Source organism: Ictidomys tridecemlineatus, unplaced genomic scaffold (genome assembly GCF_052094955.1).
Source record: "Ictidomys tridecemlineatus isolate mIctTri1 unplaced genomic scaffold, mIctTri1.hap1 Scaffold_231, whole genome shotgun sequence".
Lineage (NCBI taxonomy): Eukaryota > Metazoa > Chordata > Mammalia > Rodentia > Sciuridae > Ictidomys > Ictidomys tridecemlineatus.
The window spans coordinates 112427-126931 of NW_027521991.1; positions in this window are offsets into that span (position 1 = coordinate 112427).

Consider the following 14505-nt stretch of genomic DNA (forward strand, 5'->3'; position numbering starts at 1 on the left):
CCATTCATATGACTGTAAAATGCCACTAAAACTAGGAAAATAAAAATGAAAATTAAAAATATATTCCCTATCTGTGTCTACTAAGGACTTACTAAAGACTTCCTAAGAGACAGATGAAAAAGTTCAAAAAAAAACCTGATCCAGTATGAGTGGTGTCTTTACAAAATCAGAGAAAACAAAGACACAGAAAGAAAACAACCTGTAATGACACACATAGGGACCAGTGTTGTGAAACACCAGACCACCAGAACCTTGTGAGAGGCAAAGATCTTAAAATCCTGTGCACTTGGAGGGAGCACGGCCCTGCAGACCCCAACTTTGGGCCTCCGGCATGCAGACTGAGTTAACAGATGCCACGTAGTCTGCGGCACTTTGTCACAACAGCCCTGGGACACCAACACATAATGTAGTCACTATTTATTAATTTAAAGAATCATTGTTGTAGCTGGGTTAGTAGGGAGACCGGGGACAGCAATATAAAACCTCTACTTGTTTATCAAGAACAACATAAATTTGCAATGACCAAATTTAATAAACTAAGAATTAGCAGTCTAATCATATTAAAGAGCCCTTATGGAGCATCCACAAAGTATATGTACCATATTTATGTGGAGACATGCTAACTCATGCATTGATTTAGTAACTTATGAAGCATTCTTCATGTTAAGAAACTAAGAAGTGTTAAAAACTAAGTGACAGCTTGCACACTCGGGGCCAGTGTCCCTGCTGGTGACCCCACAGCAGCTTGCCTCCCGGGTCCTTGGTGAGCGTGTGCAACAAATGGGACGTACATCTCCTTCAAAGCAGGTGGTATGGCTCTGGGTCGGTGGAGGCTCTCACGAGTCGAAGGTTGTGTGGCTGCTGCAGGAAACCACGGGCATTGCCGATTACTTTCATGTGTGCACGAGAAGTGGGCACGCAGGGGCACCAGACTCAGAAAGCACAGTGGACAGATAAGCAGGGGCCTTCATAACATGCCACACTACACAGCAGATGGAGTAAGTGCTACAACCCTGCTGGGACAATCAGAACACACGTTGGAAAGCCTGCAGTATGCACAGGGAACTATGCACCTACGAACTCAGCAAATTCTCAGAACCAGGCACCGGCTCCCACAGGAAGGAGGAGAGTAGTCATAAGAGAACTGAACTTATTAGAACAAAATTGCACTCCACCACCCTCCTTCCAAAGTAGAAGAGGTAGACCTGGCTGGGGTCACTCTACAGCTAACTGCCGCGGAGGGGGACACACAGGGACTAGGAGGAATGTCACAATGAGATGTTCACAGTGAAGCAGCGAGAGGGGCAGCGGCGCCGACCCAGGACTTCCTGTTCACAGATGTGTATTAAGGGCTCTGTTCTTTCAGAAATGGGCCTGGCGGCTGCCTTCAAACCAAAAGAAGCCACAGGAAATGTGCAGGGCGAGTGGGTGGCTGGGGGCTGCTTGGATTCTCTTTCTTGACCCTGGTGCTGCCGGCTTCCTGGGTGGAATAATCGAGCATTATTCCTTGAACTTTGTGCAAAGACTCTTGGGGTTTATACATGTACACTAAGCTGCAGCTTGAGAATGGACGGCGAGCACTACCTTCCCAGGCACCCAGAGGAGAGCTCGCGCAGGGCAGAAACAGGCGCTGGGAGAAGGCCCTGGAGATGGCCGTTGCGGTTGAAGATGGAGGCAGAGGCGGGACTGAGTCCTCACCCCACATCGCCTCCTGCACGAGGTTCATGGCCTCAGTTTCCTCATCCACCTGGGGTGGGGGCACCACGTCATGGGGTTTCTGGGAGCATCAGAAGAGGCATCGAGTGCCACATGGCCATCAGGGACCTCTGCAGAGCAGGTACTCAGAATGGCCCGAGGATTCGGGGACAAAAGCCTGCAGCCCAAGGCAGAGAGCTCCCAGCTGGAGAGTGCACCAAGGGTGAGACGTGGCAGCAGCCAGCTTTCAGGAAGAGCCTGCTCCTGGGCAGCCTCAGGGTTTCATTTCCCACCAGGAGAGAGTCACTGGGTGGCAGCCAGGGAGAGAGGGCAGGACAGCGGTGCCCACTCACAGGTCTAGCTGTTTCTGTTCCATGGTAGTGTGGATGCTGTTCCTGATGGCTGAAGCTGAGCTATTGCACTCTTGTCAGAAGAAGGCAGGCTCAACTCTGGCAGCTTCTGAACAACTCCAGCAGTCAGAAAGGTCAGGGCAGGAACAGGCGAAGGGAGGAGTCTAGGTGGCAGCCACACTGGTAACTGGCTTGGCCCCTGGACACAGGACTCAGTCAAGGCCAGCTCCATGCCACTCACAGGTTGTCCCCCAAGGCTGGGCTCATCCTTGTTTCTGAGGTGTCACTCTGGGCTATCTACCCAGCGTCCTGCCCTCGTCTTCCTGGTTTTGCTAGCTGTGTCTGTCCACCCTGATTTAAGCCATCCCTGGTCTTCTCAGTCCCCTCTACTGAAGGGCCCAGGCTGGGCATCTGGGCGGTCCTGGGCAAGCAGATCCAAGAGGAGGCCGATGGATGTGGTTGCACAGGCTCTGGCCTCCTTCTGGCTTAGGGGTCAGCACGCCTGGGCCCTCCTTCCTGCCCAGATGCAGTGTCTGGAGTGACTGTCATCATGAGCCATGATGTGGCCAGTGAGTGGACACACAGCAGTGGGGGAGGGCCTCCCTGAACTGGAAGCACTGGGGCCCCAAGCCAAGTGTTCACCCTAGTGTGGGGAGCTCATCTGAGAACAGGCTTGCACTGCTGTGAGCTGGGATTCAGTACTCGTCCTGCACGGAGCTTTACCCGCAGCCTGGCCTTTTGGGTCAATGAGTGACAAGCCGTCCCTGTCACACTTCATCACAATCCTCCATCAAGGATCACACCCAACCCAACGTGCGTTCCAACATCCTCATCAATGTGACCCTTAGATGGGAAGAGCTGGAAAAACAAATGGTCAGTCCTGAAACTTGACACACGTGTACTAGGTGTTAATAGCATCTTCATCACTTGTGGCTCACATTTGTACGCTGTTTTAGAAATTATAGATTAATTTCATATCAATTTGAAAATTTTAATCAGATTAATTTATACACAGCACTGTGCCAGATGCTAAGGGAATTTAAGAAAAATACGAAATTGGCCTATTTGAAATAAAGCCAAACACGAGTTTTATTGAAAAGTTTTACTCAGAGTCAAGCACCGGCAGTGTCAGGGCCTACTCCAGCCTCTCTCCACAGGCGCCCTGGCTGGCGCACGGGGGCCAGGGGCGCCTGGTTTTATGTGTAGCTTCGCAGCATGATTCCCAGTCTCCCACTTGCCTGAGGTGTCACTGTCAAGCAAAAATTAGACACATTTAGGATGTTCACGTGGAATTTTCCCACATGCGTACTGTGTGAAATGATCACCTGTGGCAGCTGGGCAGAAACTCCATTAGACTAGCATATTAGATTTTTAGTAAACAATTTTACATTTTTTTTCCCAAAGACATCAGTTGAGAAAATGATCTGCCATAGGAGAAAACAGAACCCTTGGGAGACCATGGGATACACAACATGCTGATCCTGATTTAGAATCTGCAGTGGCATCAAGCAAATGTGTCCCCTGAACTTGGCATGTTCCAGAGAGTGGTCATGTGGAACATGGGCTCCAGTCAGGCCGCCGTTCCCACCTGTGACACACCGGGCTGGGATGACCTCCTCTCGTCCCACTTGTGCCGATTTGTAAGGTGAAAACAAACGCTGTCTGCACTATGGAGTGAAAATCCTTCACAGCCAACCAAGGCAGAACACGCTAAAGGCTCGTGCCCAACCACCATGTGGGATCCTGGGACACAAGACAGTCTCAACACGCGTACACATAACGCTCTAATGCATCCTATCAATAGAGCAAAGGACACGTGAGACGTGCTTACAAAACAGATGGGAAGTATAACAAAATGCTCCCCCTCCGTGACAGAGGACTTACCCAGGGGCTTGGCAGGGACTTGCTCAAACTTGGTGAAGGCATGTGTGAAAGCGCTCAACTAGCATCATTCGTGGTAACAAACAACTGCTTTTTAGTAAATCAGGAGTCACTCGAGTTCCTACATGGCAGCTGTCAAGGTCACAGGGACGGCGTGATGTAAGGCAGACTGCTTTCTTCCAACATCAGGAGGGTCTCAAGGGGGCAAGGGGAAAGAGTTTCTGAGGGCGCCAAGGGCCAGATCCTTAGTTATGAAGACTGAGCCTCTGCTGACTCACGACTAGCCTCCCACGTCATTATGAAAGCCTGAGTTCCTTCCACGGATACCAGGAGCCAGTGAAATAGGGAATACCAAGAGCCCCCTGGCAGCCTCACTCCTAATGATGCAGGACAAGTGCTCCTTCTCACACCAGCAGCCACACACCTTGGAGAAGCAACCCTGCGATATCTCAGACTAGCACTGTACACAGGTCAGAGAGACTGAGCACTGTCTGGTAACTTCAGGAACAGCTTAGCCTGGTCATGGGCATTTCTAAAAGGTGACAACACCCATCTTAGCTAATTACGGAACAGTACTTTCTGCTAACATCAGATACAACTCATGGTGGTAAAGGGCATCTGTAAAGGTTCTCAGGAACCTGGCATAATCGTGAGACTGAGTATTTTCTTGAAACCTCAGGAGCAGCTGACTTGGTGAAGAACATCTGTGAAGCTTATCACTAGCACCTTCTTAAGTATGAAGGATCGAGTCCTTCCTACTAACATCAGGAATCACTCAACTTGGTAAAGGGTATCTGTCCAAACTCACAACTAACATAATACTTAATTATGAAAAGCTGAGTAGGTTCTGCGGAAATCAGGAGCAACTCAACTGGGTAAAGGGCATCTGTAACAGCTCACGACTAGCATCACACATAATTATGATATACTGAGTACTTGCTACCTACGCCAGGAACAAAGCCATTTGTTAACTGTCCTGGGTAAGAGCTCACAACTAGCATTGTACTTCATTATGTACCTCATGTGCAGGTCAACTTTGTAATGGGCATCTGTAAAGGTAGACAATTAGCGTCATGCTTAAATATAAAATCGTGTGTGCTTTCTACCTACATCAGGAATGACTTCAGTGCATCTGGGCTTCCCAGCTCCTATCACCTTGTACTGGAGGTCTGGCCAAGGTCACCTGACAGTACAGGAAAATCTGGACGAGAAGGGGGTACAGTAGCAGTCTATCTATTTTTACCTTGCTTAATTATATGTATGTAATCCCAAGAAAACAGCTAAAAATTCATCAGAATAAAGATGTTTGATGAAATCAACATACAAAATCAATTATATTTCTACACACATCAACAAAAATCAAGAAATTAAGAAAACAATTCTATTCACACTACTATTGAAAAGAACAAAATCATTAAAAATAAACTTAACAAAATAATTATAAAACTTATACTCTGAAGATTATAACTGTTGAATTAATTTGAGGAAGCCTTTATGAATGAAAATGTCATTTGATCATAGATCAGAAGACTCAGCATCGTTAAGATGACAATATGTCCAAAATGGACCCGCATAGTCAACACAATACCTATTAATATCCCAGATCCCATTTTTTGCAGAAATTGCCAAAATGATTCTAAAATTTGCATGAAAATTCAAGGAATACAAAATATTTAAAGCAGCCTTTAAAGAAAAACAAAACAAGCCAGATGCATTGGCACATGCCTATAATCCTGAGGCAGGAGGATTGCTACTTTGAGGCCAGGAAGACCTTAAGAAACATAGTGAGACTCTGTCTCAAAAAGTAAAAATGGTTGGGAATGTGGTTCAGTGGTTAAGCACCCCTGGTTCAATCCTCTGTAAAAAAAAAAAATGAATAAACAAATAAAAACAAACTTTAAGGACTCATGTTTATCATTCCAAAATATGCTATATGCTAAGTAATTAAGACTAATAACTGAGTCAGCTGGAAAATAGAGACACTAATAAAAAGAGAAATAAAATAGAAAGAAAAATACAAATATTAAGTGTTAATCATAAAAGGTTCACAGTCGCTGGCATTCCACTGTGGCCGCAGCCAGTCCAGAGTGGGAGCAGCCTGGGACAGCCACTCCGGACCCATTTTATGTGATTTATTTCGTCGATATTTTCTGGTTAAATGAAAAACTGTGTGAGTCATCTTAACCTATCCCGTGTCAAGGCTGTAGCAACTGTCACCGCGGAGACATGGGAAGAGGGCGATTTAGGTCAGACAGACACCCTGAGCTGCAGTGTGGTGGGAGGGGGAGGGGGAGATTCAGTGTTGGAGGACTGCAGAGAGAAAGTAGTTCTTCTGCGGAAAAATAGAGGCCAAAGGTCTCGTCCTAGTGAGGGAAGGGAGAAAGCTCTTCCTAGTAGCTCTGGAGGGCAGGAAGAGGGAGACAGACTGGGCTCAGTATTCAGGGGGAGGGCACGGTCCTCACTGTTCCCCAGGACTGGCCCTCAGGAGTGTGCACCAGAGGCCCCTATTCCAGGATGGCCTCGGTTCAAAATGACTCCAGCTGCGCTGCCTCTTTTCCCAACAGGGTCACATCCTGAGGAGGAGGGGCTGGGGTGGGAGGGGCCCTTCAAGCCCCCCACCCACTCCCTGGCCTTTATTCCAAGAGCAGGAACTGGGCCACATCCTGTTCCTAACTGTCCAAAGTCATGCTTTCCCTTTAAAAATGACACACCTGTCTTAAATGAGTCTCAAAATCACTTGCAGATCTGAAATGTCAGTTTTCTACCATGAACTGTTTTCATGCCAGAATTAAATCCGTCAGATACTCTGGTGCCTTAGCTTGTAATCCCTGCAGAACAGGATGGAAACCTCAGGTCAGCAGCTGTCCTGTGCAGCAGGATTCCCAGGCTCCCAACCTACCTACCTTCGAAGAGGCACAGAGGAGACAGAAAAGTGATTAGCACATGAGCCGGAGGGGGCGAGAACAGGACGGGCTTCAGGAGGAACCTGACCAAGAACCCTGAAAGACGGCACCAGACCTGAGTGTTTATCAGCGTTCAATGAACATCTGCTGTGATTGTTCAAACCAACAGAGAAACGCTAATTTAAGGAAAGATGAGTTGGAAAAAGAGAAAGAAACTAGTGAAGGTTCAGAAATACAAGTCCCGAGTCCCTCCAAGAAGACTGCAGCCCCCACCCAGGTAGGCAAGGGCGAAGCACATCAGACAGGGAGACTCCTGCGTGGAGCCAGCTCCTCCCAGGAGAGTAGAACCCAGAGCTTCACGGTGTACAGACCCTAGCTCACCACAGGCCATCACTGCATCCTGGATAGAAAGGAAATAATTATCAGAAAGTGTGCTCCTCCGTAAGGAAAGGGTGCTCCAGCGACACCCAGGATGCCTGTCTGCCTCCGATGCCACCTGCGCCCTCCCCAGTGCAGTCGAGCTGCTGACAGCGCTAACCCTGTCCTCAACTCCCAGTCTTTCTCCTTGCCCTCCTGCAAAAGGCACGTGTGGGGCGGCATCCAAGGGAGGTCCCGGAGCACCCTTCCACAGGAGCGTGGAGTGGCGTCCTAGGTTGGTACTAAGCACCCTTCCAAAGGAGTGCAGGACCATCCAGAGCACCCTTCCACAGGAGTGTGGGGCGGTGCCCGAGGGTGGTCCTGAGCACCTTTCCACAGGAGCGCAGGACCACCCAGAGCACCCTTTTACAGGAGCGTGGGGCCTCATCTGAGGGTGGTCCTGAGCACCCTTCATCGGATGCTGGCTTTGATGTCTGGCCAAGGCCAGCCCTGCTCAGCCAGGTGTTCCCAGAGACTTCAGCTTTGACTCCATTCCTGTCCTCAAAGGAATCGGTGGCCTGTGGTCGTGCCGTGTGTCTTCAGTACTGTGGTGTTTTCCAGGGCTCCTTAGGACTCCGTTTATCTGCTCCCTCCTTGGGGGCTCCCTGCGTCAGTGAACACAATCCATCACACAGAAGGGAAGCGGTCAGCCTGGAGTGTGCTGACTGGTTTCCCCAGGACTTTGGACCTAGCTTAATCCTCCCTTGGATGCTGCTGCTCTTGATAACAGCATGTGGGACAGAGGGTCCTGGTGGCTGTTGGTGGCCCCACATGCCCACCCTGGCTTGGGGGTGAGGGTTCTACAGTAAGTGCACTCTAAAGGCTCAGCTCCCCTCTAATCCAGAGCCTGAGTTTGGGGAGGGTCACACAGTGACTGACCTGGCCAGGACATGTCTGTCCTACAGACCTTTATCAGGCTCACAGAAGACCCAGACCCGCCTGGCGCCCAGGCGGACAGCAGGGGTCTATATACAATTGAATACACAGCCTGTTTCAATCTAGCATCATCCAGTCACAGCAATTATAGACAGCTTAACTTAATTATCATCATCTTAATGGCTCTCCTCTCAACCATTACTTCTGACAAGCTGGGGTGGGGGTTGAAAACCCTCATGAGGCTTGAGACAAGAACTCTGGTGTGTGCGGCTTTGGGTGAGTGGGGTTTTGCAAAAGCAGCGTAGTCGAGATTCAAGTCCCAAAACAACATGTCGTTGACCCATATAGAGTGCAGTTCAGTGGGCTTTGGCATTCCATGGTGATGCACAACCCACAGCACTGCCAGTTTTAGAATCTAATTTCCTCAGGAAGAAATCCCATCCACTTTGTCATCACTTCCAGTGGGGCAGAGTGCCTGCACCCTGCTCCGGCAGCCACCACAGTGCTTCATGTCTCTATAACACCTGCTCCAGGGGTTTCTCTGAACCACAGCATACTGTGCTACAGGCTCTTATAACCGGCTTCTCCTGCTTAACGTGTTCTCAGAGCTCATCCACATCGAGGCAGATGTCAGTTCTTCATTTCATTTTGTGGCCAAATGAGATCCCACTGCCTGGTCTGACACATTCTTTATTCACCTGTCAAATAACAAACTTTTGGTCGTTTCCACCTTTTGGAATAATGGTGCTATAAACATCCGTGTGGCAGTGTGTGTGCATGTGTTTTCACACCTCATGGAACGTGTCTGGGAGAACTGCTGGGTCACACAGTAGCTAACTCCGTGTTCATAGGTGAGGAAATGCACAGGTGTGTTCCAAAGCAGCTGTAACTTGTGCACTCCCTCCCGCACATGAGGTTCCTGACCTTCCAGGAACCGACAGTTCATCCAGCCCTTCAGGTCTAGCAATCCTGCTGGGTGGAAGTGCTGCTCACTGTGCTGTGCTTGAACCTGAATTGTGAGTAACAATGTCCAGAGTCCTTATCTATATGCTGACTGTGGGATCTGGGTTGTGGACCTCAGCAGAGCCCCCAGCACCAGTTTCAAAGGAGGAGGCCCATGGAGCAGGGACTGAACCTGACGCTGGGCAGCAGGCTGCTCTCCGGTGCCAGGACCACCTGGTTTAAAGGGAGTGTACGTAGACACTGGGCCTGCAAATCTGTGGAGCTCTGGACAGGCGGCACGTCTCTGCTTCTTCTCTCTGTAACCCCTAGAGTTAACAGGTTGTGCTCCTGGTGAGGGAGAGTAGAAGTTGTGATGTGACACACTGCTAAGCCAAGTTCACAATAATGCACCACTTTTTACTCCAGAACTCATAATGCAGTATGTTTTTTGGTACTGAGAATTGAATCCAGGAGTGCTGGACCACTGAGCCACATCACCACCCTTTTAATTTTTTATTTTGAAGCAGGGTCTTGCTAAGTTGCTGAGGCTGGCCTTCAACTTGCAGCCCTGGGCCTCAGCATCCTGAGTTGCTGGGCTTACAGGGGGTGCCCTCACATCTGGCTTATACTGTGATTTCTAATATGGTATTTCATGTCACGGTGGCAGTGACCTCTCCAGGTTGGTATTCCGTCTTCTTTCAAGTGGAACTGACATAATAGGAGATGACTCAGTTTCCCCAAACTGCTGATGGTGGATGAACTGAAATGACAGATTCTGGGTGTTCTCTCCCCCTGGTCTCCCCAGGAGCCAGGGTGTGCCCTTGGGGAGTCCACAGGTGGTAGAAATGAAGTGAACATGCCACTCTCCTGTCCCTGAGGCTGTCTGACTGGAGAGGGACCTGGGGAGCTAGCACCTGGCATTGTCAGCAGAGCTAAGTGTGTTCCAAGAGCAATGTGAAGTGGGGCAGGAGCAAGCCCTTGGTCAGACCCTGCAGTAGACCCACAGCCTGGTGGATAGGAGTGTGACCTCTCCTCTGTGTGTTGGAGCAGAATCACTAGTTGTGTCTTGTATAGCTTGCACAGGTCACGTACACCACTGTGTCCCGAAACTAGTTTCACAAAGCGAGTCTTTCTTTTCTTTCTAGTGCTTAGACTTAACAAAGCAACTGCCCAGTGAATTAGCATCCATTTCCCTTGGCTGGTGGTAGATTAATTAAGCCTAGTGAACTGGCTTGGCATCAGACTGATGAGGATTCCAACTCTCCATTTATCTGTCTACATCTATTCAAGAAGGTTTGATCTATGCAGGCCACAGTTTTCACAACTGACATGCACAGGCCATTGTGACTTGGAGACAAGGACTCCTTCGGGATGAAACATCTAGTAAGGTGTCTGGCAAAGTCAGTTCTTGGTAAGGACAGACAAAATACTAGTATAAAGTAAGTGCTTCCCAGCCTGAGTGTTCAGGAGGTCAGCTTGGTAGAGCTCACAGTTGGCACCTGAAGGAGAGTAACCATGTCTAAACAGAAAAGGAATCCAGTGATGGGGGGACTGATATGTAAGACCATCTTCCAACCATGGCCAAAGTCATCAGAGCAAAGCCCAGGTTGTCAAACTCATCAAACATATATCATGTTGGTCCCCTGAAGGAATGAGAAAGAAATAATCCATAGTTATGGCAAATGGGTTTATTTTGGATAGGAGACCATCCAAAAGTAAGACTGTCTTTAGTTAGGTGTTAGATTATAGCAGTGATCATATCCGGTATATAGAAGCTTAGTGCCCCTAATCCCCAGAGTGTGGATAATTCGTGTGTGCGCATGCTGACAGTTTGTCTCACTAGTCACTTTTCAAAAGTTAAGAGGGCATCTACATACATGTATTCTTCTATCCATCCACCCAGCTATGTTTTCATTTACCCATCTACATATCATCCATCCATCCATCCATCTATCCATCCATCCATCTATCCCACCAACCATTTTTCCATCATTCTTCTATCCATCTTACATTCATCCACTAATCCATCAGTATACCCTCTCATTCATGTACCCTTCTATCCATGTATACACTCATCCAACCAATTCACCCAGCCCAATGTTTATTAAGCACCTACCTATGCCAAGGTAGATATTAGGCATGAACAGTCATGACCCTGTACAATTCCCCTTGTAATCAAATAGGCAGATGTCAAAAAACAATTACAACAATCAAGCACACATAGAATCTGTCAACAAGGAAATAAGTACCTACAAAGAGTGGGTCTGACAATCTACCCTCAGGATAACAATAACTATTTTGTGTGTGTACCAAGGATTGAAACCAGGAGTGTTTAACCACTGAATCACATCCCCAATCCCTTTTAAATTTTTTTTTAATTTTAGACAGGATCTCATTAAGTTGCTGAGGCTGATTTGAACTTGTGATCCTCCTGCCTCAGCCTCCTGAGTTGCTGGGATTACAGGCGTGTGCCACCATGCCCAGCAGCAATAAGTTTTGAATTCCCAATAAAACCAACGTTTCTGAGCCACGTTCTTACCTAGGTGGTCTGGGGCATGTGATGGCTGTTCAGTTCTCCCAGGATGAGAGGTGTGGATGATATACTTCTCATTATTGAAGGCTTGCTCCAAATCCTAATTGCTGACTGATTGCCCTATCCTTCACTCTTAGGTTGTTTCCTTGAAGCCACCTCAACTTGTGAAGCTTGAATTTTCTCATGCAGGTTAATAATCTTTCTTCATTTCATTTTGGCACATTCAAGAGAATCATTTTTTTCAGCCCTCATGCATCAAAACTGCCTGTCATAGGCAGAGGGAATGGCAGAAGTGGAGGAGGGCTGTGGCTGCAGGATGCACTCGACTACAGCAGGCCCAAGGGTCAGAAGGCAGGCCGAGCGCTGTTGGCACCTCTAGCCACCGTGTGCAGGTTCAGAGATCTGCAGTGCTGTGGTCCCTCGGCAAGCTGCCCATGAGCTGCACAGGGAGTCGCTATGAGGAGGGGAAGGGGGTCCAGGGAGCACTGAGTCCAGCCTTCCTGTTGTTCCTCAAGGCAAGGAAGGCCCTGTGTACCAAAGAGAACAGAGGACCAGAGTGTCCCTTGCAGAGGAGCCCTGGCCTAGTGACATGGGGAGGGTGGCCTGGGAGCAGTGGTATCAGGGTCAGCACTGTGAGGAGTGCAGTCAGTGGCCAACAAAGCTCCAGACCGGACAGCAGATGTCCTGGATTGCTCTGGAGGCAAGGGAGCTGGGCCCTAATAGCCCTGCAGTGGCCAGCTGTTGCTGAGGATGTCCCATGAAGGGCAGTGAGGCGGGAAAGAGCTCTCTGCAACCAGGGCACTGCCCAGGAGGGACTCAGGCTGCAGCAACAGGTGGCTGGGTGGAGGGGTGGGCGGCTCCCAGACACGGCCTCTCTTCACCTGTTAAGGACAGGTGAGTGCAGTTCAGGACCATCCTGACCTCAGCTCCACCTGGCTGCCCCTCCGCCCCGCCCCACGAAGGTGTGCCTCCTGGGAGAGCTCTTCCCACTTCCCTGGGTTTGTTCCAGGCTGGTCTCTGTCCCCCTGACCCAGTCACCACTCTTCCAAGCTGAAGGACGGCTCTTGGGTACTCACCACAGTGGAGAACCCTAGTCCTTAGCAGACAAAGCCAGCCACGTCCTCAGCAGACACCCTCCCTCGTGCTCCTGTGGCTCCCCAGTCCTTCCCACACTATCCCCAGTCCCTTGGAAAGTGTCCTAGCCAGGCTCCCCAGACTTGTGCCCTGTGGGTCTGTTCTCTGTCTCTTGGTGGTGCTGCTGGTGACATTTCCCCTTGGTCCATGAGATTATTTAATTCAAACCTGACATTCCCCTTCTGCTGGGAGCTCTGTGTGTAAAGGCAGTCCAGACCCAGAGCTTGGTAAATACTGCTGGGGTGGGTACATGGAGGGTGGGTGAACTCTTAACTAAATCCACGGAGAGGCAGAACACAGACTCAGGAGCCGACGCACAGCTTTCAGGACCAGGGTTCACTTTGGTGTTGAAGGCGTGGAGCTTGAGAAGTCTCCCGACAACCCTGACCACATGCTTGAGTAGGTGGCTGAGAGGTCTGGAGAGGGCACGAGTGGGCAGAGAGGAGAGCCGGGATGGGACCCAGAGTGCCACCAGGCAGGGAAGCAAGTCTCACAAAGGAGCCTGACAATACTGGGCTGAGTTGTGTCTCCCCCAGATCATATGTTGAAGCAGCAGCCCCAGCACCCCAGAATGTGAAAAGAGAACATTTATAGAGGCTATGAAGCTGAAATATTCTGGGGGGAAGATGTGTCCCCCTGGCCAGAAACACCAGATTTTCCTCTCAGCCTCTGGCCTTCCCTGGCCTCCTGGTCTGCTCTGGGTCCTGCTCGCTGGCTTCCTCTGGGAAGGCCACTCAGGACCCGGTGGCCTGGAGCCCCTTCATCTGGGGGTTGTTGGACCCCAGCAGCACCGCGGAAAGTCCTGATTCCCAGGCCGTGGTCAGCCTCCCGGGAGCTCCCAGGGATGCTCCTGCTCCTCACGGAGTCCTGCCCTGGCCTGGTGGGCCCTGCAGAGCCTGCTGCTACCTGGCAGAAGTCCTCTTTCCCCTCTTTGAAAAAGTCGCTGAGCAGACATGCTCTCTGCTCACAGGAAATCTCTCTACTCAGTGCTTTCCTGCTGACTTGGTGAAACCCCTGGAGATGTGGAGGGAAGGCCCTGGGCAGGCTGGTGGGCCGGGCTCCGCAGCCGGCGACCTCCCAGGCTGCGACCTGCGGGCTGCTGAGTGGGGTGCTGCCCACCCGAGTCTCATAAAGAGGGTGCGGGGGTGGGTGCCAGGGAGCTAGTCACCAATTGGAGACCCAGCTGCCATTCCCATGGAGATTCTGCACTGAGCCCTTGCCCTCCACACTTACCTTCTCCCATGCACCGTAACCTCCATTAAGCAGAAACAAAATATTAATACGGCAGAAGCCATTTAATGAGCTTGCGCTGGCAGAGGATGGCTCTTTCCTGCAGTGGATTCCTGGAACAGCAAAGCAGAGGCCTCCCGCCTCTTCCAGGAGAGCACCAGGCCTTCCCGGGCCTGATCCACCCTGCAGCAGATGCACAGCTGGCCTCTGGCCCGGGGAGACCCTTTCCTTTTCCTCTGTGTAAGGTCAGAGCAGATGACGATGAAGGAGACCTCCCTCCAACAGGGCCGGGGCAGGTGGGGAGCCAGTGCCTGAAGGTCTCCGGCAGGAGATCAGGCCCTAGGGACCCAGGGATCTCATCCTCTGGACGTGGCACGAGGAGATGGAGTGAGCTTCTCATGGGACACAGAGTGATGTCTGACCTCCGAGCCACAGGGAGGGGTCCAGGGATGCTGCAGAGTCCCTTCCCAGAGGCAGGTTGAGGGGAACCGGGGAGATCTGCACCTGCTTCCTGTGTCTCTCCAACCCTTTCTCCTTTCATGTC